Source organism: Rattus norvegicus, chromosome 15, assembly GCF_036323735.1.
Source record: "Rattus norvegicus strain BN/NHsdMcwi chromosome 15, GRCr8, whole genome shotgun sequence".
Classification (NCBI taxonomy): Eukaryota; Metazoa; Chordata; class Mammalia; order Rodentia; family Muridae; genus Rattus; species Rattus norvegicus.
In genome coordinates this window covers 97,720,223-97,740,329 of record NC_086033.1, presented here as the reverse complement: position 1 = coordinate 97,740,329, position 20,107 = coordinate 97,720,223, and the positions used below count along the sequence as shown (strand labels likewise).

The window sequence follows — 20,107 nt, the reverse complement described above, 5'->3', positions numbered from 1 at the left end:
ATTCTCCCACATCCTTCTCTCTCTGAGTCAAATGACTCATAGTAAAAGCAAAGCCAAGCAATCTGATGCTTATATGAAAATTGGTTTCCACTTTCCTGTGTATCCTGAGAGACTTACTAACAACTTTGCATATGACAGTATACATTGCACATGGTCTCTTAGACATCACACACCAATAACAAGCTATGTAAAACAACAATAGCAAAAACAGAACAAACAAACAAACAAACAAAAAAAAAACAAGGTGTCTTGAAATTCATCTTGAATTAGCATTAGAGCAATGCCTGCTGATGACCTGGAGTTATCTGATTCTTTCAGTAGATGGCACACTTGGTTTTTTCATTGCATACCCTCATTACCACACTTCTCATTTCATCTATATTTTGCAACTTGAACTGGAAGACATTTTTAACAGATTTTTTTTTATGCCTTATTTTGGTCTTTGGGACCTAACATCGACTGGATGTAGATTCATCTGGAAGATAATCTTGGAAAGTCCATCAGCAAAGCACACCTGTGAGAATGTCTGAAGGACACCTTGACTTTATTATTGATGTGGGAAGAGTGATCTTGGATGAGGCCATTCTCTGGGTTTGGGTCCTAGACTGTCTGAAGAAGACAAAGAAAGCTGAGCACAGGAATCATTTCTACCTCCTCTTTACTGAAGATACTGAGCCTTTCCCATTGTTTTGTTTTGTTTTGATTTTGGCTTAGATTTTGGTTTTAGTTTAGTTTTTTTGAGAAATGCTGGCTGTCTGAGAAATTTCTATATGGACCAGATTCACCTGGACCTCACATAGTTCTACCCCCTTTTTAGTTTCTGTCCAAGTGCTTGGATTAAAGGTTTATATCAGCACCCCTGGTCTAGCTAGTCTTTCCATTATGGTGGATGACACTTTGAATTGTGATACATAAAATATCCAAAAAATAAAACTTAAAAATAATTAAAAAAAGAATTGTGATTTAAAAATAAACATACTTTTCCTTGAGTTGCTTTTGTCAGGGTATTTTAAAACATCAAGAGAAGTAAGCTAAACAGGAACTACTACTAATGGACAGTTCACTAAAGGGGGTCTTGTCTTCACAGTCTTATTAGGCCTTAATTAATTAATTTATTTTGTTTAAAACTCTTTATTGGTTCTTTGTGAATTTCACATCCCCCCCTCCCTGCCCCTGTCCCGACTCACTCGTCTCCTGGTCTCCTCATTGTTTGCCACTCCTGCATTATCCACTTCCTCAACAGAAAAAAAATCATGTTGGAAGCTGTATGTGTGTCACAGTGTGTCTCACAGTATGCCCTTTTGTTCACACTTCTTTATTTGCAAATGTTGATTGCAATGGCATGCTGGTCTGGTATGAGATCTTTGACTCCTGCTACTCAGGACATCTGTCAGATAGCTTGTTGTTGTCCTGTATCATGGAGATCCATGTTGCATTAGATCTGTAGTACCTGCCCCTTCATGCACTCCAGCAGGTCATCAATGGATGAGACATTGGAGTGGGCCAATTCAAATCCCTGGATCTGAGACTGAGAGGTATAAGAGCTGGTCAGACCATGGGTTTTCCTCTCTCCTACCTTGTGCACTAGCTCACTAGCAAATCCTGCAATCAAGGCAGGCTCTACCCTGCTGCCCAGACAAAGTTCAGGGCCCACTGTCCCAGGTACTGCAACAGGTGAGGGAGCAGGACCAGCTCTCTTGATCCCAGGTGGTCCACCTGCCACAGATGATGAAGATCAAGGAAGGCCTTCTGTTTCTCTTACTCTTCCATTTCTCCACCATTTACTTGTTCCTCTTAGTAGTGGCCAGGGTCTCTGAGTGACAGGGATCTCTGCAAGAGTAGTCTTATAGTGGTATGCCTCGTTTGTGGGTTGACACCAGTTAAGGGTTATATCAGGCATGGTCTGCCCTCCCATCCCAAGGTCCACCCAGTGCAGGTCTAGTGATCATGCTAGGCTAGCTCCCTGTCCTGGGATTTCATTGCTTCTATTTGTCTTTCCTGAAGACTTTGTGATCAGCTTGCCCCTACTCTCCCAAATCGGGGTCACTGGCACACAGAACCATGCTCAAGTCTTTCAATGAGGGCTTGAAATTCCACCTCAGGTCCTCATGCTTGCAGAATACTTGCTTTTGTGCATTGAACAATTTCTTCAGATTCTTTATTGGTTATCTAATGAATTCTGCACAACAGGAGATATTTATTTTCCATTGTTTGGGAGATATGTATAAATAAAAATTTCAAAGATGACAATAGATGTAATTGATCTTCAAAACAAATTTTCTTAATCCCAGCAGATAATCAACTTAAAATTTTAGATGCCACCAGTGTGCAAAACGGTACTCCCTCCTTTCAGTGCCTCATGTAAGAGTTGTTTTCAGATATAATATAGTGATTTTCTGAATAGGACGAGTAAAATAACTTATGAAATTTGGACTTGTATAGTTTTAAATTTATACTGTCAAAGATCTTTTAAGTCATTGAGCAAAATGGCTAGCATTTTAATCATTGCAGAATCACAGCTGAAGCTAGTGATCAACAGTATTTCTAAGCATGTTTTATTCATTTTGATCAAAAGGATTATTGCTTAAAATATTAGATCTGTCTGTTATTCATAAAATAAACAAATAGTCTAAATTGGGTTTAATTACATATTGCTTTCATACATATTACTTCATTTCTTGTTCCATCATGATTGGTGCATTTATATATACTCCAGTACGATTATAACTAATGCATAAAATTAGACACTGAAAAGAAAAAAAAGGACAGATTTGCACAAGTGATTGAGGATTTAATGATTCATAATGATTTGGCAAGTTCATAAGAATCAATTTAATCAAAAAGTTATTGCTGACATAATTGTGTGCTCAATTAACTTTCATAATATTCTGAAATCTGTTTGCTTTGAACATTCCCAATTTGTTATCTTAACCCACACATAGTTCTAATACATAGTCAACATTATAGTTAAGAGGACACTTTGTACTTGGAGAAAGATTCTTTCTGTTGATACATAATAGGTTTAACTATTTTTATGACATTAATTCAACATTATACATACCATTACTTTCTAAAACCTAAGTGTACTTTCTTATACAGGTTCAATAGTTTTGAAAATTGTTTTATTTTTTAAATTGCAAAGTTTAGTATCCAAAATGGACATTTTTATCATGCGTCTGAGGCAAAACACTGAGTTTAAAAGTTTCATATCTGAATTACATATCATTTAATACAAAATTTTAAGGGACAGTGAGATTAAAAGTATAAATAAAGGAAGGAAAATTTAATCCCAAAGCAAAGAAAAATATGGAATGGTGTAAATTTTAAAACCAAAAAAATCATTGGTAAGAAAGTTTGAGTAATAATTCAAATAAATATCCAAGCTCTAACAATATCTCCTTAACAGACACACATGAGAAATACTCTTGTGAATATTTGAGAAGCTGGATTTAAATTACCCCAAATTTGTAACATATAAAAATTAATAGCCAGATAAAAAGGTGAGAAAATGTAAGTAAAAACCACAAAAGAAATATTACCAGTCATGAACGTTCCTCCATTCTTACTAAAGATAACAGAAGACTGTGTGCAAAATAAAAGAATAACTGAAGACATTCCAGCAAATGTCCGTTACTAAAATAGAAAAACCTACTCTGAAGTATTAAAGAATACAATTTACATCAGAGAAAGCCAAAAAACTATTCTGAACTGCATCATCCATACCTTTGCCCGGTATCTTAACCAGCGAACAAACAACCTGACAAGATCTTATCAATGGTGAAATAGTGGTATTTTTATCTTTGGAGGAACAAACGTCTTTTAAATTAGAATTAAGGTCTACAACAGGAGTGTATTTACGCCAGTACTATAACTTACCCAACTACCTATGGCTTAAAAATGCAAAATTCTGAGAATCTGCTCCTCTCAATATTGTTATTTATTTTCTAGCTAATTCTAAGCATTTACTATTCTGCCTACAAATGAAAGCAGCTCTCCTCAATTATCAAATGTGCTTCATTTTGCAAGAGATGGAGAACATTATGAAAGTACACAACATCTCAGGATGGGGAGAGTCAGTGGTCATGGGGTAGTCAGCACCAATAGATTCATCTGTCATAAAATCCCTACACATAAAGCTCTAGGAAGACTGAAAAATAGTCATTAAAAAGATTATGAACTGAAATACCAGGATCCCATCTGCTAGTGTCTTCTAGAGATGCCAAAGAGGCTGTCCCCATAAAATAGGAACAATATGGCTACCACATAAGACCTGTGTAGTGAAAACAAACCAATTCACGTGCGAGCATAGATCAGGGAAATCTAGAAAGGCCCCAATAAAGAGCTAAAGGCAACTGAATCTGAGAGGGGAGAATTAGTTTCCTTGAAGGATGTGCTCTTTGAAAAGTTATTCAGTTCAAAATTGATCCTTAACTCATCCTTAAACATATGACTTCACAAGCAAAAAAAAAGAAAAAAAAAGAAAAAAGAAAAAAGAAAAAAAGAAATGCTAGACTCAGTAGTACACGTGCGCACGCGCGCGCGCACACACACACAAATGCACACACTTACACTCATGCATATATATCTCAATTGATTAATAGTAATCAAATAATAGGATTAAAAAAATTGAGACAAAACTGAAGAGGAAAGCGATGCTACCTGAAAAGTCATTGCATCAATTAGTTTCCTATCGCTGTGATGACACCATGAACAAATGCTCATCACAATAATCTGCCATCAAAGAAAGTCAGCGACAGAACTCAAGACAGTAACCTGGAAGCAGTAACTAAAGTAGAAGCCATGGAGGAAAATTGCTTACTGGCTCTCTGCTCATGGCTTTCTTAGCCTACATTCACTTGCCAGGCATGGTACCGAACCAGGAACGGTCCTATATGCATTAACAATTAATTCAAGAGGACTCCATTTAGTCTTATCTACAGTAAACACAGACGGAGACATCATCCCAACTGAGGTTCTTCCTCCCAAATAACTCCAGGTCATTTCAAGTTGAGAAACAAACAAATATATCCAGCCCAGCGACATTACAGAACGAGATTACTATTGTGCGTTAAGTGATAACAGAACTGAACTGTAGATATTAGGAAAGAAAAACAAATAAGATATTTAAAAGACCTCGGGATAATTGTGGTGTGTGTGTGTGTGTGTGTGTGTGTGTGTGTGTGTGTGTGTGTGTGAACATAAGATCTTGAAAATGATGAATGCCAATAACTGAAGTTATAATTATAGTAAAATAAAATTTCTTAGGAGATTGGAAGACCAGCTCTCTGTAAGTGTTGCCACTTCCTGGCTGTGATCTTAAGTGATGTCACTAAAGATATGGCATTCAACATCCCAGAATAGATTTGTTGTTTTCTGATTTTTAATCGTGCATGCACTTTCTAAGTATTTCCCTAAATCCCTATCCCTTAATGGTCTCTGATGATATGAGACATTAAGTTCCTAGGGTCTTGTTGATACTAGCAGATAATTTTCTGTGTTTTAGAATCACTTTGTATTGCTGTGATAAAAGACCACGAGTGAAGCAGTGAGGGGAGGCGAGGGTTTACTTCTGCAGATGGTTGTCCTGTGTTACATAGGCAGGTTGGGGAAGGAACTAAGGCAGGAATCTGGAGGCAGAAACTGAAGAGGAGGTTATTAAAAAGGTTGCTTCTCGGTGTGGTTACTAGGGCTTGCCCAATTTTCTTTCACGGGGGTTACGGCCACCTCCAGTTTGCTGGGCCATACCACATCAATTTGTAACAAAATGCCTCCCAGTGTTACCTAGACGGAAATAGGATTAAAGTGTTTTCTTTATTGAAGAAGCTGCCTCTTACAAGATGTCTCAAGGTTTTCAAGTTGGCAAACTTGAATCCAAAATACTGGTTTAAAACTCAAAGTGTTTGTTTCTTCCCTCTATCTTCTTCACAGAGCCCAGTGACCCCCTCTCCGCCTACCAGTGCTATCATCTTTCGGTAAACATTCTTCATTTTAGTAAGGAAACAACTTTGTGCCACTATCTAGTTTCTACAAGTGCTTGAGGATTATTTTAAATTTTCCTTGGAATAGTTATGATAATATATATCCATGCTGTAGAGGCTTGGGTTACTTAGTTTTCCATTACCGTAACAAAGTATCTTGAGCAAAGAAATAGTCCGACAAGTTTGCATTGGCTCCTGGCTTCACTCTATGCTTAGTTGTTCCCATTGTTGGAGCCTGTCACAAGGCAGTGTGCTGTGGTCTTGACCTTTTAGCAGAGAAAACATGACCCTTTGTGTTTCTGAAGACTAAAAGGGGGAGACTGAAACTATAGTTTCACAATTTCTTTTCAAGGACATCCCCAAAGGAGTGAACAAAACAACAAAACAAAGACTAAACCTTTGACCCTCGTGTCATAGACACTTTACAGATTCCCACCCATCCTAACATAGACTGCCCTGCACTTAATAGAATGGAGTGCTGGGAAATTCTTTATCCTGTGAAATAAAAAAATACTTCCCACTCTTTGTTTCCTTTCTCCCCTTTCATGTACGTAATGTTGGCACTGATGCGTACACCATTTTTTAACCTCATTTTTAGACAAAGTACCTAAAGCTAATGGGTAATTTTAAAACCACAAAACTACAATCACTCACTTAAAAAAAAAACAAAATGCTAAGAATGGCAGGAACATATGACAGTGAGAACTAAAATTTCTGAGCGATTTTCTGACATTATAAATTAGCCCCTAGAGTCCTTCTTAGATGACAAAAAAATACTAATATGTTTTGAGCCAATTTTTTTTTGCCTAGTGTCATTTGAAACTAAACCTCTCTTATTGCATTCAATTATTTTCCAGCAAAGTATCACAAAATGCCAAACACTCAGGATGAGGTAGAAGAATGTGTTTGGTAATTAGGCTCTAAATGGTAATTGTCTCATATTTCTTAATAATGTTCTTCCCTTCTTTAGTTTCCATTCTTTTTTAAAAGTATTTTTAATTTAATTGCTTGCATTGGTTTTAAAAATCTAATATTATACATTATCCCCTTTAAGAAAAAAATTCATATTTTAAATTATTCCTTTTGTTAGCATGGTATTTCCATGTATTCAAGAGAATTTGCTTTTCTCCCTTCGTTAGCCTCCTCCATATATGGTGCAATATTTGTTTTATTAAAATATTTTATTTATTTCCATTCTAAACAACCTCCTTCCTGGTCCCTCCTCCCTGAATTCTTTATCCTGTCCCCCTGACCTCTGAGAGGGTGCTTCCCCACCTGCCCACAAACTCTCACCTCACTCCCACCAGAATCTCTCTTCCCTGGGGCATTAAGTTTCCAAGGATAAAGGGCATTCTTTTCCACTGAGGCCAGTCCTCTGCTACATCTGTGACCAGGGCCACAAGCCAGCCCTTGTATGCTTCCTTGTGTTTTTTGCTTAGTCTCTGGGAGCTCTGAGGGTTCCAGGTTAGCTGACACTATTGACCTTCCTATAGCGTTGTAATCTCCTTCAACTTCTCCAGTCCTTCCTCTCACTCTTCCATAAGGTCTTGGACCTCAATCCAATAGTTGGCTGTAAGTATTTCCATCTGTCTCAGTCAGTAGCTCATAGAGCCCCTCAGAGGACAGCCATGCCAGGCTCCTGTCTGCACGCAAAATATAGCATCAGCAATAGTGTCAGTATGTGGTGTGCATGCATAGGATGAATCCCAAGTTGGACTGGTCACTGGGTGGCTTTTCTTTCAGTCTCTGCTCCATTTTTGTCCCTGCATTTCCTTTAGACAGTAACAATTCTGGGTCAAAAATTTTGAAGATGGATGAGTGGTCCCCTGCCTCAACTGGGGGCCATGTCTATTTACTGGAAATGGTCTCTTCAGGTTCTATCTCCCACTGATGGGTATTTCCACTAAGGTCATCTGAATTGAGTCCTGGCAGCCTCTCCCATCCCAGATCTCTGGGACTTCTAGAGTTTCCTCATGCCCTCTAACACCCAGTACTGTACATTTCAATTCATTGTCATGGACCTCTAGGCATCCCTCCTGCCTGTTCCCAAACTTGATCCTGCCCCTTCCTTTTCCCTCCCACCTCTCCTCTCCCACCCAGTCCCCTGCCTTTGCCTCCCATGACTCTTTTGTTTCCTTTCTAGGTGGGTTTCTGATATCCACACTTGGGCCTTCCATCATGTTAAACTTCCTATGGTCTGTGAGTTTTATAATGGGTGTCTGAGATTTTTGCCTAATATCTAATCAGAAAGTATATACCATGTATGTCCTTTTGTATCTAGGTTACCTCAATCAGGATGATATTTTCCAGTTCCATCCATTTGCGTACAGAATTAATGATGTCCTCCTGTGTAATGGTTGCATAGCATTCCATTGTATAAATGAAGAGCATTTTCTGTATCTATTCTTTGGTTGTTTCCAGCTTCTGGCTATTAAAAGTAAGGGTGCTATTAACATAGGGGAGCATGTGTCCTTGTGGTGTGGTAGAGCACCTTAGGTATATTCCCAGGAATGATATAGCTGGATCATTAGGTAGAGCTATTTCCAATTTTCTGAGGAACTGCCAGATTGATTTCCAGAGTATTGTACCAGCTTACAATCCTACCAACAATGGAGTGTTCCTCTTTCTCCATATCCTTGCCAACATCTGCTGTCACTTGAGTTTTTTATCTTAGCCATTCTGACTGCTGTGAGGTGGAATCTCAGGGTTGTTTGATTTCCATTTCCTTGATAACTAAGGAGCATTACTTTAAGTTTCTCAGCCACTCAAATTTCCTCTGTTGAAAATTCTCTGTTTATGTCTGTTAACCCAATTTTTAGGTGGCCATTTTGCCATTGACAATGTCCTTTGGCTTACAGAAACTTTTCAGTTTTATGAGGTCCCATTTGTTATTTGTTGATCTTAAAGCCTGAGCTACTGGTTCAGGAAAATTTCCTCTGTGTCAATGATTTCGAAGCTCTTTCCAACTTTCTCTTCTGTTAGATTCAGTGTATCTGGTTTTCTGTTGTGATTCTTGATTCACTTAGACTTGAGCTTTGTACTAGAAGGTAAATATGGGTCAATTTGGATTTTTCTATATGTAGGTCACCAGTTATTCTGCACCATTTGTTGAAAGTGCTTTCTTTTTTCCACTGTATGGCTTTAGTTTTTTTTAAAGATCAAGTGTGTATGGTATATATGGTATACATATATGGTATATGGGTTTTTATATTGGTCAATTCTATTCCATTGATCCACTTGTTGGACTCTGTACTAATAACATACAGTTTTTTTCACTCTTGCTCTGTAATACTGCTTGCAGTCATGGATGATGATTCTCCCAGAAGTTCTTTTATTGTTGAGGACTGTTTTGCTATCCTGTTTTTTTTTTCCATATGGATTTGAGAATTGTTCTTTCCATGTCTATAAATAATTGTGTTGAAATTTTGATTGCATTGAATCTGTAGATTGCCTTAGGTAAGACTTTCATTATGTTAATGCTGCCAATCCACGGGCATGGAGATCTTTTCACCTTCTGAGATCTTTGATTTCTTTCTTCAGAAATTTGAAGTTCTTCTCATAGAGATCTTTCACTTGTTTAGTTAGTCACACCGAGATATTTTATATTATTTGCGATTATTGAGAAGGGTGTTGTTTCCCTATTTTCTTTCTCAGTCATTTTACCATTTATATAAAGGAAGGCTACTAATGTTTTTGAGTTAATTTTATATCAAGCCACTTTGCTGGAGTTGTTTATCAGCAAACACACACATCCGTTGCTTCCATTCTGTTACCCTTGTAAACATATGGAGCCTTGCTGGTTCCTCCAATCCTCCCTCCCTATCCTCTACAGGTCAGGCATGCGGAGCTTCACCTCATGTTTGCCTGTGGTGCTCTGCATCGTGCTCGCCTCGCCTGTTGCTGAATGATGTCTCTTTGGTCTCTTTGTTGATAATTCAGATAGGCTTATATCCCAAAATACTCTGTAGGCAGGGCAAACTGAGATGTCCAAGGTTTTGTGGCTGCATTGTTGTTTCAATTTCCCCACTTGAGGCCTTGCCAATCCCACTATGCTGTCCTATCCCTGGATGTCTGAAACTAGTAATGTAGATCAGGGTTGCTTTCAACTCATGGAAGACTTAATGCCTCAGCATTGGATTCAAGTAGTGGGTTACCAGAGAGCGCTTACTCTATTCTTTTAATATGGAAATTATTGTCACAAATATGAAAATGTATTAGCATGCTCTATCCAAGTAATTTTAGATTCTAGAAACATACGACAGACTTCTGTACCTTAAAGTCATATCTTCTTTAGGGCAGTTTACAGAGGTCTTATACTTCAGGTTTATCAGCAGGGTTTGCTGTATAGCAGAGAATGATACTGATCCATTTCTCTTGAGTACCTGAAGAAAATAGTAACATACGTAGAAAAGGTCATTTCTACTAAGCAGAGTAGCATATTGGTCTATTTCTCTGATGTCTGAGAAAATGACTGTATTTTGTATTTCTTTTCATCTGTCATGCTAGTCTGTGATAATGCATGATTTAAAAAGTAGGCAAAGAGGTTTTCAAAAGTCGACAATAAAATGCATAACATGTAGTATCAGCTTCAAACTGATACTAGCAGATCAACAGCTGCACTGAAGTCCACGCAAGTGAATTGTGTTATAGTTTTGTGCTTCCTTTTGCTGTTTCTGTTTGTTTTGTTTTTTGTTTTTCCTGATGCTGTAATAAAGTACCCTGACAAATGCAATGTAAGCCAGAAAGAAGATTACTTATTACTTTAGTCAAAGAAAGGTAGAAGAAATAAAAAGGAATACCTATGTAATCTGAAGGCTAGTCAGTCATTAATATAATTCAAAATATTTTAAAGCTATTTACACCTACTTTAAAATGCTAGTCTTTCAAAGCAGGAAAGTCATGACAGAGCAAAACTGTTAAACTCTTAGCATCCAAGAAGCAGAAGAGGGTAAATGTTGTCAATTAAGAGTAAATGGCGGGGCTGGGGATTTAGCTCAGTGGTAGAGCCCTTACCTAGGAAGCGCAAGGCCCTGGGTTCGGTCCCCAGCTCTGAAAAAAAGAACCGGGGGAAAAAAAAAAGAGTAAATGGCTTTGCACATATGTATGTAAAATTAAGAGTCATTTTTAAATTATCTGTCTGGGTAACATTTTGGATAATTATATTTTCTGAACTCTAATGTCTTTATGCTTTATGTATATTATAGAGAAATTACTAACATAATATTTTTGGGAGCAAAAAGAGAGAAAATTATGAAAACTACTGAAAAGTAAACCTTGAGAATGATAGCTCTTTATCATGCAACATTTAACAAATAGTAATATAATTATTGTTGCAAATTTAACAGTGGTAGAAATAAATTGAGATTTACCAAAGATCTAAAAAGGAGCTGTTTTAATCCCCAGTATTTATTTAGTGACTCTATAGTTTTATTGGAAAAAGGGAACACATATTGATACAATAAGCAAGGATGGCTTGGATATTTTTCTGGAGGCCTTTGTAGTGTGCTATATTATGTGTCAAAAATCAGACAGAATTTATATATTTATAAAACATATTTGATTGAATATAAAGTTATGTGGGAATAAAGAAAACCTGGGTGATTGTGGTGACACACACCAGTATGACTTGGTAAAGGAGGCAGAGGCAGGAGGATTATGAATTTGAGGCCAGCCTAAGCTACACAGGGCTCTAGAGATGGCTCGGTTTTTCAGAACACTCACTGCGCCTTGCAGTCTGAACCAGTGCCCAGAGCAAATGCAGGGTTCTGGCTCCCCACCCCTCCTGTTACACCCTGAAAAAGCTTGACTCTCAGGAGCTCTGACACAACAGGATCTCAGGAGCTTGGTTACACCAGGATTTCAGGATCTCAGAGGCAGCTTGACTCCCAGGAGCTGTGACACACCCAGGATCTCAGTCAGGATCATGGGATCCTAGAATCACAGGAACACAAAAACAACTGGACTCTGAGGAGTTCCGACACATCCAGGATTACAGGAGGAACAGGGTCCAGTAAAGACAACAATGGCAGGTAGCACTAGAGATAAACAAGGCCACTTGGCATTATCAGAACCCAGTTCCCCCACTATAACAAGTTGGGATAACCTGTAACATCGGAAAAGCAAGATTCAGATTTAAAAATCACATCTCGTGACAATGATAGAGGACTTTAGGAAGGACATGAATAATTAACTCCCTTAAAGAAATACAGGACAATAGAGGTAAACAGGTAGAAGTCCTTAAAGAGGAAACACAAAAAATTCCCTCAAAGAATTCCAGGAAAACATATATGAACAGGTGAAGGAATTGAACAAAACAATCAAGGGTCTAAAAATAAAAATTGAAACAATAAAGAAATTACAAAGGGAGACAACCCTGGAGATAGAAAACCTAGGAATGATATTAGGAGACATAGACACAAGCATTACCAACAGAATACGAGAGATAGAATGGAGAATCCCAGGGGCAGAATATACCATAGAAAATATTGACACAACAGTCAAAGAAAATGCAAAAGGCAAAAAGCTCCTAGCCCAAAGCATCCAAGAAATCCAGAACACAATACGAAGAACAAACCTAAGGATAATAGGTACAGAATGAAATGAAGATTCCCAAATTATTATTGTTTTCAACCAAATTATGGAAGAAAACTTTGCTAACCTAAAAAAAGAGATGCACATGAACACACAAGAAACCTATAGAACCACAAATAGATTGAACCAGAAAGAATATTTCTCCTGTCATATACTAGCCTAATCATCAAATGCACAAAACAAAGTAAGAATGTTAAAAGCATGAAAGGACAAAGTTAAAGTAACATATAAAAGCAGACCGATCAGAATTATACTACAGACTTCTCACCAGAGACTATGAAAGCCAGAAGATCAAGGGAAGATATCATACAGAAAAAATAAAGACTTTTTAGAATTTAATGAAAATGACAGCACAACATACACATATTTATCTGACACAAAGAAAGAAGTGCCAAGAGGAAAACTCATAGCTTTGAGTGCCTCCAAAAAGAAACAGGAGAGCATACACTAGCAGCTTGACGGTGAAACTGAAAGTTTTAGAACAAAAAGAAGCAAATACACCCAAGAAGAGTAGATGGTAGTAAATAATCCCACTCTGGGCTGAAATTAACCAAGTAGAAACAACAACAACAACAACAACAACAACAACAACAACAACAGCAACAAAAACCTATACAAAGAATCAACAAAACCAGAGGTTGTTACTTTCACAAAAGCAACATGAAGTATGATACATAAACCATTAGCCAGACTAATCAGAGGGCACAGAGACAGTATTCAAATTAACAAAATCAGAAATTAAAAAGGAGACATAAAAAAAGAAACTGAGGAAATTAAAAAAATCATCAGCTCCTACTACAAAAGCTTATACTCAAAAAACAAACAAACAAAAACTTGGAAAATCTGGAGGAAACAATTTTCTAGACAGATACCAGGTATCAAAATTAAATCAGGATCAGATAAACAATCTAACCAGCCCCACAACCCCTAAAGAAGCAGAAGAAGTAATTAAAAGTCTCCCAACCATAAAAAAGCCAAGGACTAATTAGGTTTAGTGCAAATTCTATCAGACTTTCAAAGAAATCCTAATGCCAGTACTCTTCAAACTATTCCACAAAACAGAAACAGAAGGAACAGTACCCAATTCACACTATGAAAACACAATTGTGCTCAGATGTAAACCACCCAAAGCCCCCCTAAAAAAGAACTTCAGAACTTCCTTATGAATACCGATGCAAAAATACACAATAAAATTTGCACAAGGTGTATCCAAGAACACGTCAGAAAGATCTTCTATCAACTTCAAATGCTGAGAAAACATTTGACAAAATTCAACACCCCTTCATGTTAAAAGTTTTGGAAAAATCAGGAATTCAAGGCCCATATATAAACATACTAAAAACAATATATAGGAAACCAGTAGCCAGCATCAAACTAAATGGAGAGAAACTTGAAGCAATCCCACTAAAATCAGGGATTAGACAAGGCTGCCCACTCTCTTTATTTATTCAAAATAGTAGTCAAAATCCTAGCAAAAGCAATCAGACAATAAAAGGAGGTCAAAGGGATACAAATTGGAAAGGAAGAAGTCAAAATATCACTATTTGAAAATGATATGATAGTATACTTAAGTGACCGAAAAAGTTTCACCAGAGAACTACTAAGCCTGATAAACAACCTTAGCAAAGTGGCTGGATATAAAATTAGCTCAAATAAATCAGTAGTCTTCCTCTAATCAAAGGATAAACAGGCTGAAAATGAAATTATGGAACTGACGTCCTTCAAAATAGTCATAAATAATATAAAATGCCATGGTGTGAGTCTAACCAAGCAAGTGAAAAGTCTGTATGACAAATCTCTGAGGAAAGAAATTGAAGATCTCAGAAGATGAAAAGACCTCCTATGCTCATGGATTGGCAGGATTAATATAGAAAAATGGCCATCTTACAGAAAACAATTTACAGATTCAATGCAATCCCCATCAAAATTCCAGCTCAATTCTTCATAGACTTAGAAAGGACAATTTCCAAATTCATTTGGAATAACAAAAAACCCAACATAGCAAAAACTATCCTCAAAAATAAAAGAACTTCTGGGGAAACACCATCCCTGACCAGGTCAGGGATGATTAAAGCTATATGGTATTGGTACAGAGACAGGCAGGTAGATCAATGGAATAGAATTGAAGATCCAAAAATGAACCCAAACACTGATGGTCACATGATCTTTGGTAAAGGAGCTAAAACCATCTACTGAAAAAAGACTTTATTTTTAATAAATGCTGCTGGCTCAACTGGAGGTCACAATGTTGAATGCAAATCGATCCATTCTTATTATCATGTACAAAGCTCAAGTCCAAGTGGATTAAGAACTTCCACATAAAACCAGGTACATTCAAACTAATAGAAGAGAAAATGGGGGAAGAGCTTCGAACACATGGGTACAGGGAAAATTTCCTCAACAGAACATCAATGGCTTATGCTCCACGGTCAAAAATTGACAAATGAGACCTCCTAAAATTTCGAAGCTTTGGTAAGATGAAGTACACTGTTATTAGAACAAAATGTCAACCAAAAGATTGGGGAAAGATCTTTACCATTTCTACACACAATAGAGGGCTAATAGCTAATATAAACGAAGAACTCAAGAAGTTAGATTCCAGCGTATCAAATAACCTTATTAAAAATGGGGTACAGAGCTAAAGGAAGAATTCTCGCCTGAGGAATATCAAATGGCCCAGAAGCACCTGTAGAAATGTTCAACATACTTAGTCATCAGGGAATTGCAAATGAAAACAACCCTGAGATTCCACCTCATACCTCAGTTTGAATGGCTAAGATCAAAAACTCAGGTGACAACAGATAGGAGGATATGGAGAAAGAGGGACTCTCTTCCATTGTTGGTCGGATTGCAAGTTGATACAACCATTCTGGAAATCAGTCTGGAAGTTCCTCAGAAAATTGGACTTTCCACTACCTGAGGACCCAGCTATATGTCTCCTGGGCATAAATCCAAAAGATGCTCCAAAATATAACTATGACACATTTTCCACTATGTTCATAGAAACCTTATTTATAATAGCCAGAAGCTGGAAAGAGCCCAGATGTCCTTCAACAGAGGAATGAATAAAGAAAATGTGGTACATCTACATAATGGAGATATTAAAAACAATGACTTAATGAAATTCTCAGACAAATGAATGGAACTAGAAAATATCCTGAATGAGGTTACGAAGTCACAAAAGAACACACATGGTATGTACTCATTGATAGATAGACACTACTCCAAAAGCTTGGAATACCCAAGATACAACTTACAGACTACATGAAGCTCAAGAAGGAAGACCAATGTGTGGAGGCTTCAGTCCTTCTTAGAGGGAGCAACAAAATACTCATAGCAGGAAATACAAAGACAAAGTATGGAGCATAGACTGAAGGAAAGAGACTGACCTACCTGGTAATCCATCCCATATACAGTCACCAAACCCAGACACTATTGTGTATGCCAAGAAGTACATGCTATCAGGAGCCTGATACAGCTTTCTCCTGTGAGGCTCTGCCAGAGCCTGGCAAATACAGAGTCTGATGCTAGCAGCCAAACAGTAGACTGAGAATAGGACTTGCATGGAGGAGTTATAGAAAGGAATGAAGGAGCTCCAGGGGTTTACAGCCCCATAGGAAGAACAACAATATCAACCAAACAGACCCTGTCCCTCAGAGCTCCCAGGGACTAAACCACCAACCAAGGAGTACACATGGAGGGACCCACATATGTTGCAGAGGTGGCCTTATAGGGCATCGATGAGAAGAGGGGCCCTTGATCCTATGAAGACTTGATGCCTCTGTGTAGGGAAATGCCAGGGCAAGGAGGCAGGAGGAAGTTGGAGGGTGGGGGACCACCTTTATAGAAGCCAGGGAAGCGGGGTTGGAATAGGGGATTTCAGTATGGAAAAGAAAAAACATAATAATCATGGGAGACAGAGGGATGTAGGAACATGTGAGGGAGGAGGGAGAGGGAGCAGAGTCAGATGTAGGGATAGACCAGAGCAAAGGCCAGAGGACCAGGAGAATGAATGGCAATATGCAGCTGCAGGATCTGGGCGGGGGCTGGAGGGGCAGAGAGAACATCTAGAACATCCTTGAGACCTGGGATGCCAGAGGATCCCTGGACTCATTGGCATGACATTAGCTGAAATGCTTAACAGTGGGGAAGTGGAACCTGAAGAGACCACCTGTAGTAGTTAGACAGGGCCTCCGTTGAAAAGATGGGGCTGGTTGTCTCCAAAATATTTGACCCAGAATTATTGCTGTCTAAAGGAAATGCAGGGATAAAACTGGAGCAGAGACTGAAGGTAGGGCCGTCTAGTGAGCATCACAATTTGGGATCCATCCATACCACTGTGCTTGTGGACAGGAGCCTAACATGGCTGTTTTCTGAGTGACTCTACCAGTATCTGACTGAGACAGATGCTGATACTTATAGTCAACCACTCTACTGCGGTCAGGAACCCCTATGGCAGAGTTAGGGGAAGGAGTGAAGGAGCTGAAGGGATGGCAACACCTAAGAACAACAGTACCACCTAACCTGGACCCTTCAGAGCTCCCAGAGCCTAAGCCACCATCCAAAGAGTATACTTGCGCTGGTGTGTGCCTAGCACATAATATATCAAAGGACTTCCTTTTCTGGCCTAAGTGGCAGGATATGTGCCTAATCCTGTAGAGACTAGATGCCTCAGAGAAGGGGGATGCTGGAAGGAGGGTTAGGTGGGGGTGGGTGGGTGTTTATTTGGGGTGAATTGTAGGTGAATCTCAAAGGCAAAGGGGAAGGGAGATGGGGTGAAGAACTCTTGCAGGGGGGTCAGGAAGGGGGCAACTATGTATGTTTTTATGTAACTAAATAAAATACTTTAATTAAAGATTAAGTAGAAACTAACAGAGGGTTTTTAGGATTGAGCCTCATGCATGCCAGGCAAGGACTACCCACCCAGGTTTCTCCTTACCTATCTCCATGCTCCTCTTTATGGGAGAAACAAACCAGTGGCTATGTAAATGATTTTGAAAGCTTATTATGAAACAAATCTTCTCTCTGAGATTTCAGATTCATCAAAGTCACATGGGTGCTGAGACTGTAAAGGAATGTGCCACACTGCTCATTAGGAAACTCTACAATTAGCTTTCCCTACTAAGAGTTTGTCAGTGCAGCGGTCCTGTGCAGCCCAGAAGGTACGGCTTTCACTCAGGTCTTCCCCAATCTCTGACTCAATCTTTCCACTCCTCTCCCTACTTCGGTCCTTGGGGAAAGGGCAATGCAGTTGTCTCATTTGTGACTGAGTATTCCACTGGTACTTATTTTTCATACTTTGACTAGTCCTAAGAACCTGTTTTAAAGTGGTGTGTAGATAGAATTCCTAAGTCCGACATTTTAATAAACGAGTACAAAGAAGAGCTAATGTTTCTGTTCCCATGATTACCTTAAACTATTAAACCAAGAAGAAAAGTCTTCTCCATTGGATCCTTTGATTAAGTGACCAGTTCTCCTTTCCTGTGGCTGCTTAGCTTACTCAAGCACAGAATTTGATTTATTCTATAGGAAAGTCAAAAATAAAATTACAGTAAAAGGGACACTCACGGCTCTTCCAGAGTTCCTGGAAGTTCAATTGGCAGCAACCACTTGGTGGCTCGCAACCATCTGCAATGGGATCTGATGCCCTCTCCTGTTGTGTCTGAGAACAGTGGCTATGTACTCACATACAAAAAATAAATAAAAAGGGGTGAGGGAAGTACATGGTTTTCATGTGGCTTCCTTTTAGCTCAAGTCGTTCCATGCATAAGTGGCAATTTTACAGTCTCCATAGAAACTTTAAAAAGGGACAATTGTATTTACTCAGACCATTAGCTATCTACATCGTCACGTATAATTAAAGTAGCAAAGTCACTGGGAAGGATATGAGGGCACAGGAGTACAGGTAACCAGCCATGTGGCAGAATGTAGACTAATATAAACGGGTTATTTCAAATTATTAGCTAGTCAGGGAAGAAGCCTTGCTCTAAGGCCTAGGTATTTGTAAATATAGTTTGAGTCTGAGTTGTTAGCCGGGGAACTCAGCGCTGGGGGGAGAACAGCACATGATGCTGACCTACCGTACGGTCAGTATGGTCTTTCCTATCTTTGATCTTTGACCAGCCCTTCGCAATCTGCTTGGCTCACTGTAAACATAATTATGTGTATGTATGAGTATTTCCATGGAAATATCCAAAAAAAAAAAACCTGGAGAGAATTAAAAAGTCGACAATGGTTCTAGGAAAAAATAAGTAAATAAACAAAATCAAAACAAAGCAAAGCAAAACCTGAAGCCTTGAATCCAAATACAGACTTCTCTGTAGTTCAGAAGGAAGATCCCCAAATGCCAGAGTTGTGCCGTTCTCTTATATCAGCATGCTTAGGAAAGCATTCACTGGTTGCATATGTAACTATTAGTAATTTTCTAGTTACTGAAATTGAATCGTATTGATTCCCTGTTTCTGCTCTAACCATTCTGAAGGCTCGTGACATAAATTACAAAAGCTTACTGCTTTACGGCTCCAGTTACAGGAGGTTCAGAATTAATTTCATTGTTCTACAATCCAAACGTTGTTGGAACTCCTTCTGCGATCCCCAGAGAAAATTCTGTTTCTTTCTTTCCTCTTGAAAGTCATTGTCTCCCCTGTGCCCACATGCTAGTTTATAAATCTATGTGATAATATAAGACTGATCTGTATAATCAAAGATAATATCCTTATTTTAAGATTTTTGTAATGAGAAATCCTATTTCTGACTCCAATTTAAATTTCTTCTGTAAAAAAGGTATAGATATCAGACTTCAGGGCAAGAAGTAAACATGTCTGGGAGGATATTATTTAGTTTGGAAAGATATCCTGTGCATAGGTATTTTGAGAAAATCCTCACAGTAGAAATGACAGCTGTCATGAAATAAAAATAGTGTGGCAGGGAAGGATGGATGAAAGGAAAAAGTGCCAGGGAACTCAAAACTCCCTAAGAAACTTCATTCTTCACACATGTATGAAGAAAAAATATCTCATACATCTCTCAGGGTAGGCATATTTAATAATTACTTTATAATTGAAATCTAAATATTTCATAAGCTTAAGAACGTTGTACTACAATATCACCAATATAACTAAAAGCAAAACTAATTAGCAATTTTAATAACATGATTCATTATAAATTTATTCAAAAAATTTCTTTCTAGGTCTTTAAGTAACGATTTAGACATAATTAAAACATAAAACATTATTTAAGTTGCAATTTTCAATGGTAAAACTTTTTACATATTTCATAGGTTTGAAATCAATAGGTCAAAAGCAGTGTCTCTACCCACTGATATCTTCTCATTTATTTTAATTTTTAACTTTCTATAATGTTTAATTTTAAAGTTTAAGGATGAGAACACTGGAATAGAAGTGCCTATGCTCACTTTTTGTCCTATGTACTTTAGTGGCATCATTTAAGGTCTAATTATGCATGAAATTACACTGGGTTTCTTGTTAAATGCAAAGGAAGAAATGTTTTCATGATGCGTTCTTTTTGTAGTAAACATT

At 38.1% G+C, this 20,107-nt stretch overlaps 1 long non-coding RNA gene across 3 annotated transcripts in view; it reads right to left on the bottom strand.

Moving 5' to 3' along the window:
- Positions 1-19,674, bottom strand: part of LOC134482014 (uncharacterized) — a 103,763-nt gene extending 84,089 nt beyond the window's left edge. For 2 of the 3 annotated variants that reach the window (XR_010058034.1, XR_010058033.1), the window contains exons 1-2: positions 10,992-19,674; positions 10,251-10,360 (exon numbers count right to left, since the gene is read on the bottom strand). This is a non-coding gene — a long non-coding RNA (uncharacterized LOC134482014). Of the gene's footprint in view, positions 1-10,250 lie in introns of all 3 variants that reach the window. The other variant, XR_010058035.1, reaches the window with a different exon arrangement.
- Between the last annotated feature and the right edge of the window lie 433 nt (positions 19,675-20,107).